The following is a 17440-nucleotide window of genomic DNA, read 5'->3' on the forward strand; positions in this document are numbered from 1 at the left end:
TGCCGTGTCCCCCGCCATAATCAGAGCAGGGGGGAACAAACACCGGAGGGAGGAGGGGAAAGGGGGCAACCACTCCTTCCCACTAGGCTGCAGGCAGGGGAGGAGGGTGCTGGAAGGGGAGGGCTAGACGTGGGGGGGCTATCAAGGACTTGGGGGGGGGCATCAGTCACCGACTCGGAGGGGTTCCGGCTCCTCTAGCTGCACTAGGGGATCGGAGGATATAACAGCATGGGGGGGTGCAGTGAAACAGGGTCAGACTCAAATAGGGGGGGCACAAGCGCATGGAGTGGGCATGGGCGCACGAGGGGAGGGGCTAATCAGGGCAAGGGCGGGCGCAGGGGGAGGGGAACAACCAGGCTAGGAGTGGGGCAGAGGAACCAAAGGGCTAGCTTCAGGGCTGGGGCGGGGCAAATAAACAAAGGCTGCAGAGGGAAACGGGCAGGGCAGACAAACTGAAGTTAGCAAGGGGATTGGGGTAAAGAGGAGGGACAAAAGGCTGCAAGGGGCAAATGGGGCAGGTATCAAGGGGCAAAGCTGGGGACTTGCTGCAGGGGGGAGGGGGGTCAGTCCAAGGGGGGGATATGTGTGCCCACGGGCGCTTGCAAAAAGGCAGTTTGGGGCTGGCTGCTGCTTCAGGCCCAAAGGTGGAAGTAGGGCATGGCAAGCCAGGTGAGGCGTTGAGTCTCAGAGGCAGGAGCTCGAGGCAGATGGTGAGTAGCCAGTGGGGTTACTTATTGGTCAAGGACCAGTGTTCTGGGCCTTAGAAGTCTGACATACTCTGTATTGAAGATAAAGATTCTAAAGAATAGTTAATATATAAAAATGAATCAAATATAGAGTACAGTTACAATACTGGAAAGGTTTTCAAAATCCTTTAATGAAGCAAGGATGGGAGAAGAGAAGTGTCATAGACACAATACTGTGAGGCTCAACCCTTGGCATGTCTGTATGGAATACAGCAGATTTTGAGAACCTTAATCTGAAGATAAATAGCAACATGAATGGGGTAGGGAAAGCAGTAAAAACTGGGAGATGTATTAGTAGACTCTTGCTGAATCAACATGCAGTAGCCATTGATAACATACATTTGATTGCTCAAGGGTTTGAACATCTCAATGCTATTATCCTTTCAATTATCAATAGTTTGGAAATAATGATGGTTCATTGGCAGTGGCCTGTGTAGCCTATGGAAACAGAGTAATTGAAATATTCAAACAAAGTTTATTACAAATGAGGCTTATTAAATTGTACAGCGATTCTAAGACAGGTAGAGGAACAAGGAATAAAAAAATATTACCCTGGATTTTTTACAATTTGCTAGATTTGATACGGTTTCATTCCTGACCAGTGATGAGAGTGAGAGCATTCACATTATGATGGTCATCTCAAGATGGGCCCAAGCTCCAGTAAAGGTATATTACACTAACAGCGTGGGAACCTTGGTAAACAACACTTATGTGCAACATTATCCTAGTGTAAAAACAACGAGGAGTCCTTGTGGCACCTTAGAGACTAACAAATTTATTTGGGCATAAGCTTTCATGGGCTAAAATCCACTTCATCAGATGCATGGAGTGGAAAATATGGTAGGCAGGTATAAATACACAGCACATGCAAAGATGGGAGTTGCCTTACTGAGTGGGGGGTCAGTGCTAACGAGGCCAATTAATTGAATAAACCGGGCCAAGTGCCTTTGTCACAGAACCGTGCCAGTGGCCGTTCTTTATGAATATCATAGATTCATAGATTCTAGGACTGGAAGGGACCTCGAGAGGTCATCAAGTCCAGTCCCTTGCCCTCATGGCAGGACCAAATACTGTCTAGACCATCCCTGATAGACATTTATCTAACCTACTCTTAAATATCTCCAGAGATGGAGATTCCACAACCTCCCTAGGCAATTTATTCCAGTGTTTAACCACCTTGACAGTTAGGAACTTTTTCCTAATGTCCAACCTAAACCTCCCTTGCTGCAATTTAAGCCCATTGCTTCTTGTTCTATCCTTAGAGGCTAAGGTGAACAAGTTTTCTCCCTTCTCCTTATGACACTCTTTTAGATACCTGAAAACTGCTGTCATGTCCCCTCTCAGTCTTCTCTTTTCCAAACTAAACAAACCCAATTCTTTCAGCCTTCCTTCATAGGTCATGTTCTCAAGACCTTTAATCATTCTTGTTGCTCTTCTCTGGACCCTCTCAGTAGTATAAGGGCCCTACCATCAATCAAACCCTAACCCCGCCCCTTGACCCCTTAAACCCCGCCCATTGACCCCTTGGTCCCTCCCACCTGTCACCGGAAGTCCCACCCCATGGGGGTATTACTTCCGGGGTCAAGGTGCCACCTGACCGGAAGCAAGGTGTGTCATGTGACCCCTCTAAGAACTCCCCCCCACCACCCTCTACCAATCAGGAGGGGTTTCGTCCCGATAGGACCGCCCCAAGAGGAGATTTTGACCAATCAGGGTGACTTCCGGGGCGGGGTGACCCATCCGGAAGTGGGTCGTGTGACCCCTCTAAGAACTCCCCCCGCCACCCTCTACCAATCAGGAGGGGTTTTGTGCCGAAAGGACCGCCCCGAGAGGAGATTTTGACCGATCAGGGTGACTTCTGGGGCGGGGGTGACCCGTCCGGAAGTGGGTCGTGTGACCCCTCTAAGAACTCCCCCCACCACCCTCTACCAATCAGGAGGGGTTTCGTCCCGACAGGACCTCCCCGAGAGGAGATTTTGACCAACCAGGGTGACTTCTGGGTTGGGGTGACCCCTCCGGAAGGGAGTCGTGTGACCCCACTAAGAACGCCTCCCAAGGCCCTCCGCCAATCAGAGTGCAGCACCATTACCCCATAAATCCCAGCGCCAGACAGAGGAGGCGGCCATCTCTTACCAAGGACACGTGTTTTCGAAAGCGCGGAAAGGCTGCTGAGAGGAAACATGGACTCCTTCACCACCCCCGTGAGAACTTCGGACTTTGTTTTAGCCCCGAGGGTCTTTGACCGTCCGCGGAGAAAGCGCTACATCAGCGACAGTTCCGAGGAGGAGGAGGGAGCGACCGAGGGGAGCCCTTTGGCCCAGCCGTTGCTGGATACGCCGGAACCTGACCCCGAAACCCTCGTGAGACAGCCCGATGAACGTGACGGCCTCTCTTTGTCCACCCCCTCAGAGGTGGAAGGCGATCGCGGCTCGGGGGAGTCACCGGCGGACAAGGCGAACGGAAAAGACGGCTCTCAGGTAAATGAATGCTTAAGAAGCGGTGGTCGAGGAGGGGTTGGTAACTCTGAGGATGATGGCTATGAGGAGTTTAAGAGGCTTTGCATAGAAAGCGTGGAAAGGCTGCTGAGAGGAAACAGGACAAGGCGAACGGAAAAGACGGCGCTCAGGTAAATGAATGCTTAAGAAGCGGCGGTCGAGGAGGGGTGGGTAATGGGTTAGGAACCGGGGGTTGCGTAAATTAAAAAACAAGCAGTGAGGGGTGCTGACACGTTTTCTTTTCTGAAAATTTTCTCAACAGCTCGACGATGCCTTTCTAGAGGACCCGGACAGCGATGCATCAAGCAGCGAAGATGAACTGGGCCCACCATGTTTTTGCTCAACGCCAATACGAGTTGTTGAAGAGGACTCTGAGGATGATGGCTATGAGGAGTTTAGGAGGCGGCTTGGCATAGAACTAACTGAGCCAGTGCCACATCGTGAGCGTAAAAAAGTTATGCGGACTATTGTACGCGTTGCTGTTTATGCTATCCTTAAACACTGCCTTAGGGAAAAGCTTTTTGAAGATTGTGAGGGCTGTGTCATAGATGCGCCAGGCCAAAGGCACCATGATTGTGTGACTTGGACTTCAGTGGATATAAACTGCAAGCTCCGGGGCCTGTGTGCTGAGCTGTGTTTGGAAAGCTTATTAAACACTGTTGTTGCCATAGGCTATGGTATGCAATGTCTGTGCCTAACCCAAGAACATTTAGCGCAAGGGGTGACCTTGATAAATGCTGTGCAATTCAATGCAGACCCTGACCGTGTTCTAAGGAAAATGACCAAACCGGAAGATGCCTGCTTAGAGCATTATATTGACCGTCTAGTCCGCACAAAGAGTTACAGAACCCTGCTTAAGAAAAAAACTATTTGTAAGAAATCTAAAAGGATTAAGTTAGAGAATGGTGAGGGGACAAACATGCGATATAAAACTTGGTAGCTGTAAATTTTTAAAAGGGGGGAGGGGGTTTGTGACTATTGTGTTTTGTTAGAAGGCCTTTGGCCTTTAAGTGAGCTAAAAAAGTTTTAATGAAGCATCTTGGTTTTGTTTTCAAGAAGCTGTATGTTTTTTAAATAAAATAAATTGTTTGTGAGAATTAGCTCTTGTGTTTTTGTGTGTGTGTGTGTGTGTGTGTGTATAGCAAAAAGCTGAAATGTATGTTGTGGTGGGGAAGGGGAAAAAAAATCCTAAAAATGTGCTTACAATAAAAGAACCAAGGCTAGTTCAGACATGTGTCTGAGTACAATAGAGCTGCCTTTACTAGCAGGGCCAAATATTGATTTTGCCCCAGAGCCCTAAGTGGCCCTCTCAAGGCTTGAACTCACAACCCTGGGCTTAGCAAGCCAATGCTTAAACCACTGAGCTAGCCTTAGTCTGTTGAACTGAATGGGGTTTTAACCACACACACCCAGACAAAATGGTTTCACTATCCCAGCTCACAAAAAGGAATGCTATGGGTGGGGTGATTAAATTAACCTGTTAGCAACTATGTTGAAGTTTTGTTTGAAACAATGGGCTAAGAGGGTATAAAAACCTCAGGTATGCAGCAGTTTGTCCTTTTTCAACAGAAAACTTTCTTGGATAGCTGCTGGACTGCAAAAAGAGGTAAGACTTGCTGTCTTTAACTCTGAAACTATATATTATATAAGGCCACTCTTTGCCCATGCTGTTTTAGTAAATAATGGTGCCTATGTTTATTGCAGTGTGATCTGTTAGCATGGAACCAGTAACTTTAAACTGCATTTCACCACCAGGCCAAGGTAAAAAAAAAAAACCATTTTAACTATAGTTGTGCTTAATACTGTTGAATTAAAAAAAAGTATTACACAGGCTGCATAGGGATTTGGTGGTAATACTAACTAACATTTTTGCTTGTTCTTGAACCTGAAGGCTCAAGCACACATGAGGGGGAACAGAACAACCATGTGCCTGCAACACTTTATCCCATAGTGAAAGGTAACTTTATTTTTATTTTTTTCCCACTGTGTATAATGTGATGGGTTTGAGGCACTGGTGGGGGGGGGGGGGTGGATGCTACTAACTAAACCAAAACCAAAGGCACATGGCTGGAGTCAGAACAAACCATGTGGCTTTTAAATGCATGTGGGGCTTTTGAAAAGTGTATGGCTGCAAACTTGGTTTGGTGTGTTTTATAAAGCTGCTGGTGTGTGTGTGTGTGTGTGTGTGTGTGTGTGAGGGCCTGTGCAAGGCATAGGTTTTTTGTTTGTTTGTTTTTTAAAAGTACTTGGCACAGGGTTTTTTTTTTTTTTTTTTTCTGTGTATAATGTGATGGGTTTGAGGCACTGGTGGGGGTGGATGCTACTAACTAAACCGAAACCAAAGGCACATGGCTGGAGTCAGAACATGCATGTGGGTTTTAAACTAACAAGGGTTTCTCTGCAAAATGGATTTTAAAAGCAGTTTTGGTTTTTTATTCTGCAAAATGAGATGTATTTTAAAAACTTGTTTGTTGTACAGCCTGAAATGGATTATTTTGTTGTAAAGCTGACTTTTTTAAATAGAAAAACACCCTAATGAAGTAAGTGTGATGTATGTTTACAAGACGGTTTCATGAGTTTTATAATAATGTTGTTGTTTGCTCCACAGTACAGTCAAAACATGAGAGATCCTTAGACCAAAGGGAAAACAAGCTGAAAAGAAAAAGGAAAGAGACCGCTGAAAAGGAAAATTCACCAGCATCAGTGACTGATGGATGGATGAAGCCCTGTAAATATATTTTGCTTATTGGTTTGGCTGTTCTATGAGGTTTTGTATTTTAAGTAAATACATAGGTGTGGGTGAGAGAGGTGGTAAAGTTCAGTTTTTGTAAAATGTTGTTTTTCCCCCGTCATAGGCCTGGGCAACTTTTCTGACAATGCTGTAGTCAGAGATACAAGGACATCTCCTCCAGAACTGCCAACGAACCAGGAATCTGCTTTGAGACCTTTAACAACGCAAAACAGCGCAAGAGTGCAGCTGAAACATCCGGGCGGTCCAAACCTCATATACGTCAAACCCAAGGACAAAACAAAAGACTCTGGTAAAAAACAACCATGCCACCACAACTCCAGTTCCTCAGTGGCCACCACCACACCAAGCCCTGAGGAAACTGTGAGCGAAAACACCCACATTCACAAACCCAGAGCACGCACTCTAGGGGTTCTGAATGTGCGCAAACCCGGAGCATGTGCTCTAGGGGTTGCGTTTAAAAAACCAAGGACTAAAAGCTTCTGCGATGCTGAGGTATTGCAATCACACAACCAGCACTCCAGTTCCTCAGCGGCCACCACACCAAGCCCTGAGGAAACTGTGAGCGAAAACACCCACATTCACAAACCCGGAGCATGCGCTCTAGGGGTTGTGAATAAAAAACCAAGAACTGACAAACCATTCTCCCAAAACCATAAGCTTGTCCCAGCTCCCCCATATTCTAGTAGTTGGGAAGGGCTTGAGGCTTCCCTCAGAAAAGTGGTGGAGGATATAGCCTCGGGTAGGCTAAAAGAACGGGATTCTAGAAAGAAATGGGAAAAATATGATGCTTGGTTCAGAGCCATGCTGAAAAACATAAGGGATGGAAAGGGTGGCTCTGAGCAGGCATGACTAGTCGTGAAAAGGGGCCTGGGTAAAAGGGGCACACTCCAGGGTACACATCAGTTCATGTGTAAACAAAAGGGGGGACAGCGCTTGGGGGATAAACAGATGGCTGCCAAAAAGTTCCAGGCCCGGGTTGTTGTAAAAATTTTAAAAAGGGCTAAAGAGGTAATGAGGAAAAAAAACAAAAACAAAAAGAGATGCCCCCTACTGGAGGCTCTCAAACTGGCTTGTCTGAAAGTGGGGAGGCGGAATCAGACTCTGGTTTAGCAAATTCCCCAGAGGGCTCTCTAGACGGGTCCCGTTCTACTCCCAATGACCCTCATGGAGGCGCCTCAGAGTCTGACTCTCAATTAGCATCTGATGTAGAAGATGCCGCTAATGATCCCGTAGAGGAACTCCCAAGTAACCCCGAAAATGCCGAGGTGTATATGGAGAGAGTGAGAAGTTGGCAACGTGAAGTATCCAGATTTGGGGGGTCAGTGTATTGTGAGGAATTTCGTTTTGTTAATCTTGAGCAAATAAATTCAGCTCAGCAGGTTGTTGAAGCCATACACCGGGGAATACAGTCAGTGCTCGATGACATTAGTGGTAGGGTAGGCCCTGATGATTATGTTCAGTTACGTTTAGAGAGCCGTAATTTAACTAACTCTTTGTTTTCGGTCAAAAGAACTAGGGGTGAGCTGTCTGCTGAGGATTTCTTAAATCAGACCTCAAAACTGCTACAGAGCAATAGAGAGTTGCATCTCGATGGGACGTTGCGCCTTGTGGTGACAGTTGTAAAAAACAGGGGTGGGGGCGCTCGTAGAGTTTTAAATACTATCCTTAATAGTCAAATTATTCATAAAAAGAGACAGTGTTTAGTAGACCTGACTTACACCAGTACCAATTTGTGTTTTGCGGGTGGGCTCTTGGCCGTTATGTCCGATCGTAAACCTACGGACGCGGAATTGTTAGCGGAGGCGAGAAAGTTACATGAGAAACTGGGGTGGTCAGATCAAAAAAAGGTTATGCTTAGCGACGTAGCAATGTTTGAACAGCATTTAGGAGTTAACATACAGGTGGTGCTGTATACGGCGAAAGGCGGCTGGGGCTTTTTTAAAACGGGGGGCACAGTGTACCCCAAGACTTATTTTATCCTGTTGCACGATGAGCATTACTATGGGGTTCTGGATGTAAAAAAGTTGTTCGGAGCGAAAAATTATTGTGAGTTTTGCCACATGGTGTACAGCCACGACCACTCTTGCAGGTATCATTGCCGCCTCTGCTTGAGCGTAACGTGCTCAGACAGCGTGGGTGAGCAGCAGCGGTGTCCTAGCTGTAGACTGTATTGTCGGTCCAAAGAGTGTTTAGACAGACATATCGACTGTGCATCAAAAAACCAAGTTGAATGCCTGTCTAAAACTTTGTGTGAGAAGTGTCAGTCTTACGTGGACAAGCGGCATAGGTGTAAAGGGAGACGGTGTAAGCAGTGTCAGGGTTTGATCGTTGGTGATGTAGACGGTCACTTCTGTTTTATGGACAGTCTTAAAAAGCCCGAATCTTCAGAAAAGTATATTTTTTATGATTTTGAATGCACGCAGGAGACCGGGGTGCACACTCCCAATTACATTTTTGCTATGTCCCTAAAGCCAGAAAAATCCTGGGAATTTAAGGGCGATGAGTGTCTTTATGTGTTTGTGAAGACCTTTATTGGCAAAGCGTTTCGGGACTACACGTTCCTAGCACACAATTCTAAAGGTTATGATGCATACTTTATCGTTAGACAGTTACTCAAGGAAAAGATGGGCCTAGAACTGATCACTCAAGGTAGTAAACTAATGTGCGTGGAAGTTAAGGCCCTGGGCATTCGTTTTATAGACTCTTTAAACTTCTTGCCCATGAAGCTTAGCAAGCTACCGCAGGCGATGGGGTTTGAAGGGTGCAAAGGGTATTTTCCACACTTTTTTAACACGTTAGAAAATCAAAATTACGTGGGGCCTATGCCCGGTATGGAGCACTATGGTGTAGAAAGCATGATGCCCAGAGAAAAAGCAGAGTTTCTCGACTGGTATCGGGCCCACAGCTCTGAGGCGTTTGACTTGCAGAAAGAGCTCGCGTATTACTGTCAGCAGGATGTAAAAATTTTGAGACAGGCCTGTATCCTATACAGAAAAGAGATTATGAAAATGACGGAGAAGGGAGATGTAGTAGAGAAAGAACCTGGTAAATTCACCGAGATAAAACTGTGTATAGATCCATTCCGGTACATAACACTGGCATCTGTCTGCATGGCTATGTACAGGTTTATGTTTTTGGAGCCTAACACGGTAGCTCTTCTCCCTCCAGACAACTATCACAGGCAGAAAAAGAGATATTCGACCCCATCTATTCAGTGGCTGTTGTATATCTCTCACAAAGAAAATATACAAATACGGCACGCTTTACAGGGTGGGGAACTACAGGTAGGCCCCTACTTTTTAGACGGTTATGCCAATGTTGATGGGGTACGCACAGCCTTTGAGTTTAACGGGTGTTTTTTCCATGGCTGTGTCACCTGTTATTGTGAGAGAGCACAAAATCCTATGACGGGGACATCTTTTGGGTTTCTTTATTACAAGACGCAGCTCAAGACCGACTATCTGAAACACCTTGGTTTTGTAGTGAGGACTCTTTGGGAGCACGAGTGGGAGGTGATGAAAGAAACAGACAGGGAGCTTGCAGACTTTTTAAACCGAGCCCAGTTACCCCAGCCTCTCGTGCCTAGGGATGCTCTTTTTGGGGGGAGGACAAACGCTATCCGCCTATATTACAAGCCTAACCCCGGGGAAGAAATCCACTATTATGATTTTACCAGCCTGTACCCTTTCGTAAACAAAACCAAAGAATACCCTATCGGACACCCCGATATAGTCTATGACAAATTTGGGCCCCTTGCAAATTATTTTGGAATTGCAAAAGTTAAAGTGTACCCCCCACGAGGCCTCTTTTTTCCATTGTTACCTGTCAGAGTGGGTGGCAAGCTTATGTTCCCGCTATGCCGAACCTGTGCGGAAACCGAGCAGCGGGAGACATGCACCCATACTGACGAGGAGCGGGCCATCCTGGGGACTTGGTGCACGGTGGAATTGAATGCGGCCATAGCGAAGGGGTACGCGGTGGCTAAGATCTACGAAATCTGGCATTTTAATGAAAAATCTGATAAACTCTTTTCAGAGTACATAAAATTACACCTCCGTCAGAAACAAGAGGCTTCAGGGTATCCCAGTTGGTGCACAGACGAGGAAAAACAAAATAAGTACATTAGCGATTTCTACCAGAAAGAAGGCGTGCATTTACGCCAACACGAGATCAGATCAAACCCTGCTAAACGCCAAATCGCTAAACTGTTTTTAAATTCTCTGTGGGGTAAATTTGGCCAAAGATCCAACCTACCCAACACCAGCATCGTGAGAGACCCTGACGAACTCTTGCAGTACCTGTTCTCCCCCAATTATGAGGTTTCATCCTGCGAGTTTATCGATGATGAAACAGCGTGCGTGTCGTGGAAGCACGCAAAAGAGCGGTACTCTGTCTCTGGCAATACCAATGTTTTCATAGCCTGTTTCACCACCGCTTATGCCCGCTTAGAATTATACAGCCTCCTAGACGGTTTGCAAGAGCGGTGCCTGTACCACAACACTGACTCGGTGATCTTTGTGAAAAGGGAGGGTGACTGGAATCCCCCTCTGGGGGATTATTTAGGGGACCTCACGAGCGAGATCCCGCCAGATCAACACATCACCGAGTTTGTGTCGGCAGGCCCGAAAACCTATGGGTATAAGCTGTCGGGTGGAAAGGCCTGTATGAAAGTCAAAGGTATTACCCTAAACGTAGCAAACTGCGAAAAGATCAACTTCGACAGTTTGAAAGATCTAGTCTTGGACTATTGCACGGGTCTGCAAGAAAACACCTCAAAAAAGATAGAGGTGCAGCAGCCCTCTATCGTAAGAAACAAAAACCAGTGGCAAATAGAGACAAAAACCCTTAAAAAGACACAAAAAGTGGTTTACAACAAGAGGGTCCTAGGAGAAGGTTTTAAAACCCTGCCCTACGGCTTTTGAAAAAAAAAAATGGATACGAGGTGGAAACACCCCTTTTCTGCAATTCTCGCGGGGCCTAGCAACTGCGGGAAAAGTTACTTTATAAAAAACGTGTTGGATAATGCCAAACACATACTGTCTGTTATGCCTGAGAATATCGTGTGGTGTTACAGTTGTTGGCAACCTCTGTATAAAGAACTGCTTTGTAAATATCCCTTTATCAATTTTGTGGAGGGTCTGCCTGAGGCTTTTGACGATGACCGTTTGTTTCCTACTAATAAAGTAAATATGCTTATCATAGACGATCTGATGAACTCGGCTTGTGAAAGCGATGAAATCGAGAAAGCCTTTACCAAGTACGTGCATCACAGAAACCTGAGCATTATGTATATAGTTCAAAACGTATTTTGTCAGGGAAAAAAGAGTCGCACGATTAACCTAAACACAAAGTACATGGTTCTGTTCAAAAACCCCAGGGATAAATTACAAATTGCTACGCTCGCTCGGCAAATGTACCCCGGCAAAGCTCAATTCTTTCTAGAAGCTTTTGAGGATGCTACCAAAAGACCTTATGGCTACCTGGTGGTGGATTTAAATGCTTCCACACCAGAAGCTTATAGACTAAGAACTGGTCTTTTCCCTCCAGACTGGCCGGCGGTTTATACTTTGAAAAGAACAGCCGGGTATAAAAAGAGATGACTTATCGTCAGGCCCCTTTTTAACAGCCGGGGCTGCTGACTGAAAACATGTCTAGCTGCGTGAAGAGAAACCTGGGCCTTTTAAAATTACTTAGCAAATCGTCCCCACAGCAAAGGAGGGCTATACTGTGTTCGGCCTCTGACGATCTAGTAGCGGCCATCTCAGAAATAGTGCTCAATACCTTAAAAGGAAACGTCCCTTTAACACAGAATCAAGTGCGTGTGCTGAAAAAGAAACGCACGCTTATAAAAACTTTGTGTAATAAAAGGGTTTCACTTAAAAGAAAAAAGCATCTGGTAAAGCAGTCTGGGGGGTTTATCGGACCTCTGTTAAGTTTTGCTATCCCTCTGATAACGGGGCTTTTAACTAATCGATAATGGAGTATGCAGAAAAAATGTTCCTGGTGCCCAGCCACCAGTTGGAGCAATTAAGGGCTCCCCCTCCGGCAGAGGAAAATATCAGAACAACTGCAACTCGCTTACTGGATGCTGAAATGAAGTCTGTTCTTCAAAGAACTGACTTGGCTGAATATGAAAAGGCTAAACTTTACAGCGCCGTGCTTCAAAGGTACCTAATGTACGTGAAGCAGAGCGATGCGGATAAAGGGAAAATAAGTCTGTTTCTACCGGAACAGGAACAAAGTGTGACTGCCAAACCCCCAGAAACACCAAAGAACTCAGACTCTGTTGCTCAGGAGGTGTTGGATAACGTAAATAAGCGTTATAAGAAAAATGCAATAGTCTTGCTAAATAAGCTGGGCCAGGATAAAAATCTCTCTTCATGGAACGATAAAGGGTCTTTTGTGTACAAAGGCTCTGTGGTTAATGGTTCTAACATGCTCGACTTAGTCAGGGCTGTCACCCAGACTCGCTCTGTTCCTAGCAGACATGTACCTAAAGGTTGGGATGTGTTTATGAATGCCATGGCGGAACTGAACGTACCATCTTCCGTCATGGGCAATGCGGCCAACAGAGATCTTTTGGAACGCCTCAAGGCCTCGGCTGCTGACACCGGGGTGGATCGAGAAACCGTGACCCCTTTTTTGCCATCTAAAAAACGAAAATTGGCTAAAAGAGCCGAATGGCTCAGTGTGTAACATTTTTCACATTCTAAATTTAAAAAACTGGTAATGTTTTGCTTTAAATAAAACATTTCTATAATTTAAAAAAAAAAAATCTGTGTACTTTTTCCTCAATTGGTTTTTTTAAAAAAAAACAAAACAAAACACACACCAAACATCATTTGTCTTTAAACCCCTCACCTGGGGTGCTTTATTGGGTAACATGGCTATGAAAATCATTGCAAGATACACATGTCTGGGCTTGTTGAAACATGTTTTGAGCAAGGCTAGGCATGCCCAAGAATTTAAATTTACTTTTTACAAAATTCATCACCATCCGGTCGTTTTGCACTAAGTCGTTAGAATACAAATTTAAAATCCGATCAAAAGATAAACCCTTGCTACGATGATGTAAGAAAAACACGCAGTGATAGCCGCAGGCGACGGAGCGGGGGTCTTGTAATTGTCTATTGTGAAACACCATGTCTGTGGCATTTTTGTTTAAAAATTTCATAATGCTTTTAGGACACAACACACTGTTCGGGGGGTGCCCATATGAGTCAAAAAACTCTCCACGGTTACGCTCCGCCAGATACAAGGCAAGCCAGTGTTCACCCGGTTGGTTGTGTGGATGCGTGTTCACCACCAAGCCTAGGGGTCTCTGAGACAGCTTGCCTCCTGGGAGCCAATCGCAAGGGAACACATCTAAGAAATTCTTTTTCGTGTAAGGGTCCGTTGATAAGACACGTGAGAGCTGCACGGTGTCCATGTTCACATGTAGTCAAACAGAACGTTTCTCCTCTGATTTATTTCTATGACATTGTCAAAAACCCCATAAACAATCATATTGACGGTAACTGTTAAAGCCTTCCCAAAACGTATTTCTGCTCTCAGGTTCCCGGTTTTAATCAGGGAATAGTGATGAGCGCATTCCTGGTCGGGAGACAGGTCAAAGGCAAACAAGGTGTAACCCTGTGCAAACTCCTCACGGTCGATTAACAGAGAACGATCTTTCATGTGTTTACCAGCTGTCTGTACCAAATTCATGTATTCTCTCACGCAGCGTCCTGCCTCAAAGTCCGGTTGCAGAGGCTTGGTCGGTATCTGTTCACCATCCACATACAAGGCCACAAAATTAATATCGTAATGTTTAAAATGAAAGGGATTTTTAGCGTAACTTCCGCTAAAGGCATCGTTATCCACAAACCCTAGGACAAGCATTTTGGGTAACTGTCCCAAGAACAGGTTCTCCTGGTTACTGACCCTGCTGCCCGCGGGGATGCTAAACACTTTCATTCCCACACGGTCCACGGGGTATTTAGCATTAGCGGTAAGCAGGGCCTCCGCGTGCCCCAGACGGACTCCCGGGGCCACCCGTACTTTCTTCACAAAAAGGGACGCTGATACAATGCGCAGTTTAAAGCCTTCAGCTGCACTGCCCATTAAACAGAAAGCGTCTTTACTGCGCGTCAGTTTAATTTTCACATCCACTCCGTTTAACAAAAGTTTTTCTTGAAAAAACAGGTCGCTATGTAAATGGCCCAGCAGCTCTACCGTTCTGCTCCCGGCCGTCAGCTTTGCACGCCTCGCAAACCCTAGATTCTCTCCATCCAACTCTGTTTCTTCATGTTGTCCAGCAGTGTCTTTGTAAAACAGGCCGGCGGAAAATTGCGTGGCGAGGGTGTCGTCGCTGTAATTGAGCACCGATTCTATAAAGGCCCTGTAAGGGTAGCAGTTGTTGCTTTGGCTTATGAGGCGGTCTCCCAGCGTGACATCCAACTGACTGAAAATAGAGGCCACGGGGTAATTCACCAGACCCACTTCAGCATCCGCGGCGAGTTCAGTTCCGTCTCCTTTTACAATCTTGCAACACAGGTACAGCAGCGTGTTGTTTAAATCCATATAATCTATGCCATTCCCTGCTATAAAAAAGTCAATGGGGGCAGACTCCGTAATGGCCGATAGAGGCGGCACCTCGATGTAGATGCTTTTCTCGATGCTGGTCTGCGTAGGGGCTATTTGAAACAAGTCTAGTTCGGATTTGGTGCACTCTTCAGACCCGCAGTGAACAAAAGCCATGTTGATTAAAATATGTCTCTTTTACCAGGCAGAGCGCGTCTCCTCTTTCGCCCAGGCTTCCTCTTGGACTTTCGCTTATGGCCGGCCCTGCGTGTCAAAGCCCTTCTTTTAAAGGGTTTCGGGGGACCTGTGCGTCGCGGGTATGACGTATTTCTCTTTCTCTTCCTCCTTTTAATGTACATCAGCCCCGATCCTTCCTGTGAAGCTGTATTCCCCACCTTCTCCAGAACAGCCCGGGAGACATGACCTACCACATCTTTAGCTATGTTTTGAGCGGCGGTTTTTACGTGGGGTTTAATAATCTCTAGCCCCCTCCTCAAAAGCGGTACGGCTTTTCGAAAGAGGCTACGAAATATTCCACCCACACCCGCCCCATACATCACGGGGGCCCCATGATATCCAGGAAGGGCGTATCCAGCCTGGGCTTTGTAATAGTTCCTGTAGATGGTGGGGTCGCCATAATTTTTTGGGATCGCCATAATAGGGTTTTGCTTTTTTTTTTTTTTTTAGAAACCTCGCTCTCTCCGCGGCCGCAGATGCAGCTTGACGATCACCTTGCCGAAGCGAAATGAGACATCTCTGTTCTGATCTGTCTTTATTTCAATGGTGATGGTGTCGATGTGGTGTTTACTGACAGGGACGTAATGAGGTTTGTCGTAGGTGAGGGTAACAAACTCGTTGTTCCTTCCTCGGACAGGGACGCAGCGTAACAGGGGAACAGAGAAGTCCCCCACAAACTGGTGTTCTACGATATCCGTGTATACATACAAGGAGTTAAAACCTCCTGTGATGTCTGCCGAGAAGGGGAATTTTTGGACGTTGCGTTTGTGGCCCAAACCCAAAATGTTAGCTAGCTCCCCACCAGTAGAAAACACGTACATAAAATTGGTAGATTTAAGTCTCACTTTTCTACCCACAGGGTCGTAGTTCATGACCACCTCAGGCGGTCCGGGATGACGAGCCACGTTGCTGTTCATATGCTCCAGTAATTCGGGTATGGTCGAGTAATAACCTCGTCGTAGGATGAAATTCCACGTTGTAGCTCCAAAGGTGATTTCGAAAGGGGTGTCTTCGTTGATAGTATTCCAGCTGTGCGGGTATTGTATTTCCACTAACCCCACCTCCCAGGCACCCGGGAGATCCAAGGGCTTAATTAGCCGTATTGTAAAGTTCGAGATGGTGTTTTGGGGAAAAACTGCAGAGCTGGCATTGCTGGGCAAAGTAATGTAAAACCCGCCGTCGCTCATTTTTCTCTCTCTCTCTGTCCTTGCAGAAGGAATCTTTTTTGTTGTTGTTTATTTGTTTGTTTGTTCGTGTCTAGATGTCACAGAGTTGAGAAGCTTCCACCCAGCTGTTAAACTTATCAGGCCACCCCAACCATTTCACCAGTAGCTGCTTTTTTCTCCCTTTTCCTTTCTCTGCTAGAACTTTTTCAATCCTGTAAATCCTGTCTCGTTTGGGGTTTACTTTTTGTAATTCTTCAGGGTAAAAAGATCCAGTAACTGCCTCACCCTCGTAATCTTTTAAGCGGTATACAGGTCTCTGGCCCCTGGTTAAGGCTTCATCCACTATGAATATCTCATCGGTAAACGTCTGTTCATAACCTTTTTCAAAAGCGCCTTTGGTTTTAGATAGTCTCACGTGGTCACCTTTTCTAAAAGGGGCAACAACCGGTTTTATTTTAAAATCATCTCCGTAAACCGTTTTCCATACCTTCAGAGAATTTGAAGGGTTAACATCAATGGGTCTGGTACGTATAGTTCTGTGAACGCTCTGGTTGTAACTCTTTATAAAGTCAGGTAAGACGTCAATGTAGCGAAAGGTGTTATGGGCTGTAAAATATCTCCACATCCTAGTTTTTAAAGTTCTGTTAAATCGCTCCACAACCCCAGCTTTGACTTCATTATTGGTAACAAAATGGTGAACTCCATGCCGCTTTAACAATCCACTTAAAGGTTTGTTTAAAAATTCTTTCCCCCGATCGGTTTGTAATTTTTGAGGCACGCGACCTTCACTGAAAATAGCTTTAAAGGCCTTGGATACCTCACCACTCGTCTTGTCTTTTAGGCCTAAGGCCCAGGCATATTTGGATAGAATGTCTATCACTGTTAAGATGTACTTAAAACCACTGTTGTGTTTGGAGAACCGGTGCATATCCACCAAATCTGCCTGCCACTGCGCATCCACCTCTGAAACAATGGTCTTGTTTCTTTTAAAACGTATTCGAGCCGGTTTGTGTAAAGTGTAAGCATCCTGGTCTGAAAGCCATGCTGTTACCTGTCTTCTGTTTAAAGTTTTACTATGCTTTCTGGCCGCTTGAAAAAGAGGGTTGACCCCGCCGAAGCTCCCAACTTCCCCGGGGGCGTAATATATTTTCTTTAACAGCGCCGTCTGTGTAGACATGACTGTTACTGGTACCGTCTTTTACTACCACAAGTATGAAAGGGGACACATTCATATTGACACATTTAAATAAGTTTTATTAATCGCCTGGTTTAACACGACCTTTTACAGCCACCTGTAAAATGGATGCCATGACTCCCTACCCTAAGGGAGTCTCAGATGGTTCATTCTTCCATTTTGTCCTTTTCGGCTTGAGATCTGTGTCTCAGACATGAGCAAAAACAGCTGACGCAGGATATGTTTACTCCCACAGGGCTTCCAATGTGTAAGTTCTTAAAGGCCTCTAAAAAGGCATCGTCGACCTG

General features: G+C 45.8%; 1 protein-coding gene across 1 annotated transcript in view; it reads right to left on the reverse strand.

The window, feature by feature from the left end:
* Positions 1-17040: 17040 nt before the first annotated feature.
* Positions 17041-17440, reverse strand: part of LOC135887697 (butyrophilin subfamily 1 member A1-like) — a 42952-nt gene continuing 42552 nt past the window's right edge. The window contains exon 11 of the mRNA XM_065415426.1: positions 17041-17437. The gene's annotated coding sequence lies outside the window, so the exon portion shown is untranslated. The remainder of the gene's footprint in view (positions 17438-17440) is intronic.

This window comes from Emys orbicularis, chromosome 13, assembly GCF_028017835.1.
Source record: "Emys orbicularis isolate rEmyOrb1 chromosome 13, rEmyOrb1.hap1, whole genome shotgun sequence".
NCBI classification, from domain to species: Eukaryota; Metazoa; Chordata; order Testudines; family Emydidae; genus Emys; species Emys orbicularis.